This window comes from Carassius carassius, chromosome 9, assembly GCF_963082965.1.
Source record: "Carassius carassius chromosome 9, fCarCar2.1, whole genome shotgun sequence".
NCBI lineage: Eukaryota > Metazoa > Chordata > Actinopteri > Cypriniformes > Cyprinidae > Carassius > Carassius carassius.
Window position 1 is genome coordinate 27,571,613 of NC_081763.1, and position 4,779 is coordinate 27,576,391.

General features: G+C 36.1%; 1 long non-coding RNA gene across 2 annotated transcripts; it reads right to left on the reverse strand.

The window, feature by feature from the left end:
* Positions 1-1,420: 1,420 nt before the first annotated feature.
* Positions 1,421-4,451, reverse strand: LOC132148655 (uncharacterized). Of its 2 annotated transcripts, none has more exons than XR_009434956.1 (4): positions 4,331-4,402; positions 4,110-4,232; positions 3,270-3,513; positions 1,421-2,309 (listed from the first exon to the last, which is right to left on the reverse strand). It is a non-coding gene; the product is annotated as an uncharacterized LOC132148655 (long non-coding RNA). The 2 variants fall into 2 exon arrangements; XR_009434955.1 differs by having other exon boundaries at positions 1,423-2,309; positions 4,110-4,181; positions 4,302-4,451.
* Between the last annotated feature and the right edge of the window lie 328 nt (positions 4,452-4,779).

The window sequence follows — 4,779 nt, forward strand, 5'->3', positions numbered from 1 at the left end:
CCAATACTGCCTGATTGGGAATAGTTGCAGTGATTGATCTCTGGGTTTTGCACTTTGTGGGTGAAGTCTGTGTGTTATGCATCAGCACTGATCAGTTTGTGGGCGTCTCCGTTAATTGTCATCAGCAGCAGCTGTCACTCATTACTCATCCCTATATACTGGCTTGTCTAGCGTCTTGTGTGCGTGGGAGGGTTGTTTCATGTTTATGATCTATGCTTTGCTTTCTTGTGTGTTTCTGCGTTGGATGTCCATCTCTCCCCGGAACCCCGTCCACTCTACGCAACCCACCACCAAGCAACACCACTTACCTTCGGCTCGCTTCCCCGCAGTTCCTGTGTCACCCTCTCCTGCTGCCAACTCACCTCCGCCTTCCGGATTCGTCACTCATCACCACCATCTTGGACTGTGCATTCCTCCCAGCATTGTTTGTGTCTCAAGTACTGTCTGTAGCATTGTCTTCATTAAATATAATTAATCTCGCACTCCTGCCACTCCTTCACCCAGTCGTTACATTGACAGCTCATGACTATGTTACGAACAGCAGCAGAATCACCTTCTGCTTCACCGCTGCAGGACAGAGAGAATCAAATATCACATACTGAGAGTGAAAGTAAAGAATTAATTAAAGAACTGATATCTGACATGGACAGTAGCAAATCCAAAACAAATAAAAATCAATTGATCATTATTTTTGCTTCTCTTAGATGAGCTCAAGTGTATAAAGCTAAGAAATGGTAATCTCTGAGTTTATAGATGTTGCTCTGCCTCATCGTGGCTATAATCAAAACAATACGTGTTTAAAATGTTCCGTTTCACATCCTACATATACAGTATGTACTGCATGAATATTCAGTAAGCTACTGTTTCGCTCCATTGTGTTCACTCCATATGTGCATTGCTTTGTTTAACATATATAAAACAATCTGTTATTTTTGTTTTTGCTCTTTTTGTTCATGGCTCTTGTGTGTATTTCATTCGGAGTGGTTTGAACCTGTGATTTGTTCTCTTGTTCACTGCCTGTGTATTTTGATTATGGTTTTGGATTCCCTTCATTACCCTGATGGATTCTGATTCCAGTCTTATGAACATGGACTAAAACACTCTACTTGGATCCTTCAGAATGATTAAATCTTGTATTGTTTCTCGGGCATTGAAAAATGGGCCAGTGAGCGAGAGCAGTCAGAGAGTCCCGGAGAAATGCTTGACACGTGATTCTTGAAACAGCAAATATTCAGGGTATAGTTAGGAGATAAAAAAACATTTTAGTGTAATCTTGTCATCTTAATCCCAAATGGCCATCATAAATTATTCTCTCTTAATGATTAAAAAATAGTTTATCATCTGATTATGATGCAAATACTAATTAAAATGACACACTCATCCTTATCTGCAAATGTCCGACATTTTTATTATTTTACATATTTGAGTGTAGAGTTTTTAACTGGATAAATATTTACTCCTGAAGACAAAACACGGGAGCTGTATTAATGTAAAGGATTTTTATTTTTATTTTTGTGTGTGTGTACTGGCTATAAGACAGATGGCTTTATATTCCACAGTGTAGAAGATCCATATTTACACAATCTCAGTCAACAGGTTTAATATTTTACAGTCTTAAAGGAAAACAATCCACCACAATTGGGAAAATAATCTAGCATTGTGATTTATTGACCTGTCGGTCTAGTGCACATCATTTAAAAAATAATTCTGTATTATAAATTACATTTTCACACAAGAAGTTTTAGAAGAAATGTTAATGATAAATGCAAAGTTTTGATTCCCTGATAAATGATTAAGGCGGATGCCACATCTAATAACATGACTGGCTCCAATTTATGAAAACAATAAAATAAAATTGTTCATTTCCAAATGACTGCAAGTATTTTAGAAATGTCTTTTCAGAGCTGCTTTACAGCAGAATTTGGGTCGCCTCATATCTGATGAGGTTTGCATCACTGATTCTTTTTCTTTTCTATTCAGTATTGTATAAAGCTCTATATTAACATAAGCAACTTGGATTAAAGAGAATTGATTGATACAACTGTTTAACTCTGTTGTCTGCTATTGTCTTCTAAAAAGGAAACACATATTGTAAAGGTGAAATTTTAGTCAGTTAGCATTACCTGAATGATACATGCAATGCTGCATTGTTTTTGGAACAGCATTGGGATTCGTATTGTGGGAGAACTTATAAATGTTGCAGATCACTAGGTTTTGGAACAGAGCAAATGTTTTTGTTTCCCTTTTAATTTGAGAAGGCCACCACTGGATGAGAGAACTGGAATAGATGGACCACAGGAGACTGTGTTCTGAAAAAGAAAGGAAAACAATGAATGGATGACAAATTTCAGCAAGTCACATTCACTTAATCTGAAATAACAGTGAAGCTCTAATATAATAATATAAGAGCTATAACAGCAAAGCAAAGAAGTGATATGTTTGCTATTTTAACAAGATATACACAGTGGACCTTTGAAATGTTTTTCTTTAGTCTAATATATATTCATATTGCAGTTTTACTTTGATCATGTTTACACACACACACACACACACACACACACACACACACATATGGAACAATTTTTTTTTTTATCTTACATTTGGGATCCAAATATACAATTTATTTATGCTTATTCAAAGTCTCACCACGTTCTCCATCTGTTATTTGCATATTAGTATACCTTATATTCAGACTGATGCCTCACAATTAATTTTGTTTTCTAAACTCAAGTCAAGTTCAGTTTGATTGTTATAGCACCAAAGTAAAGATTTTTTTATTTGTCTCCTCCAACGTTATTGACTTTATTATTATTATTATTAGATTAAAAAAAAAAATTTTTTTTGATGACCAACTAGTGCTTGGGGTCATTATTTATTTATTTATTTATTTATCCAATCATTTAATGTTTTTGAAAGAAGTATTTTATGTTGAGTGAGACTGAATTTATTTGATCAAAAATATAATGAAATATTATCACAAGTGTTTACTATTTGAATATATTTTCAAACATAATTTATTCCTGTGATGGAAAAGCTTTAGTGTCACTTGATCCTTCAGAAATCATTCTAATCTGCTGATTTGCTGTTGAAGATCTTTTGATACAAGATTATTTGATTAATGAAATAGAATTCAAAATAAATCTTTTCTAACATTTTAAATGTCTTTACTGTCATTTTAGATCAGTTTAATGTGACCATGGTGAATAAAACTTCTACCAAAATTTTGAATGGTAGTGTAAACATATAAATGCCTCATTCTGGGTACTTACAGACAAACATTCGGATGCACATGCCACACATGGCAATCACATTGGCGATGCTAAGAGCTCGACCGCACTCTGGACTCATCAGACAGTTCTTGGTGCTAATACAGCACCTGCAGCAGCAGCCCTGCCTGTTATCAGCAGAGTGGCTCTGACTAGTGTTGCTCGTGTGCTGCTGGGTAATAACTTCCTCATAAGACGGTGGTGGTTTCATGTAATCCCCCTCCATGGCTAGTCTCTTGGATCAGGCCTGAGGGAGGATGAGACAGTTACGCGGTGACTCACGGATGCAGAGAATCAATCGGTTGTAATGATGTTCCAGTATCTGGCAACAGCCTTTCATTGGCATTAACTGATATGGAAATAAATCTATGCTATATGGATAACGTAAGCTTTATCTGAACACTGTTGATGTGCAGAATGTGCACAAGTTGAAATGTTGTTTTGAACCTTAACAATTAGCTAATTAAGTGACGGAGCTTGTTGTTGTTTTTTTTGTTACATTTGGCAAACGGTGATGACTTGTGGGTGCAATGAGTGACGTAGTTGTGAGATGAATGTGTCAGTACTGAGCTCAACCCTTCTATAGCAGAGCTCAAGGGTGAAATGGCAGCAAAATCATTCAAAACAAGCACTGAGTTCCTCCTAGTCATCTGTTTCTCTTTCACAGACTCGCAGCATAAAGCCCCTAACGAAGCAGAACGGAGGACGCTTTTATTACACCAAACTTTTCACACCAAATATTCAGTTCCAATCAAATAATTTACCCAAAGACAAGGCTGCAGGTGATGGATATGTTTCAGATTACTCAAATTACCAGAGAACTGCCATTTAAATTCAGTGTACCTTTGTCAAGTGCCTTCAGACGTGTAGAGTCTTCTTTTTTCTTTAATTTTCCTCTCTTCTTCAGTTCCTTTTCTGTTTGTTTGTTTTTTCATGAAATTGAGAAGAAATTAAAATCTTCAATCACTGCATGCCACAAAAAGGAGAAAAGAGCATAGAAATGACATTCTCTGCTTCTCAGACGATCTTGTTTACCTCTTTTGTATCTCCTGTCCTCTTTTCACCTTTTAAAAGTCAATGTAAAAAGTCAATTTCAGTAAGTTCAGTCAAATGTACCCAAGTTGTCTTTCGTGTGATGTTGACAGGGCTTATCTGATGTATGCCTGGGTGGATTCCTAAATATAAATACTGTACCTCTGTGAAAGAGAGTTTCAGGGCGTGCAAATCAAGTTTTTCCTGTCTGTCCTCTGAGAGTCAGTCATTCTGGTGTATACCGCGTCAAGCAAAGCTTTTTTTATTTTGCATGATTGTTTTTTCACTTCTAAATAGATCCTGTAGATACATTTAACAGATGACACTTGGATAGTATGCAGAATCATTTATATTTGGTGCTTGAATATATAGAGTGCTGTACATTGAATACACAATATATCATGGGTTGAATTACAGAAGTAGCAAATGATCTACAAAATTCACTTCAAATGCACTTCATTCATGTTTTTCAGTCCCCTGC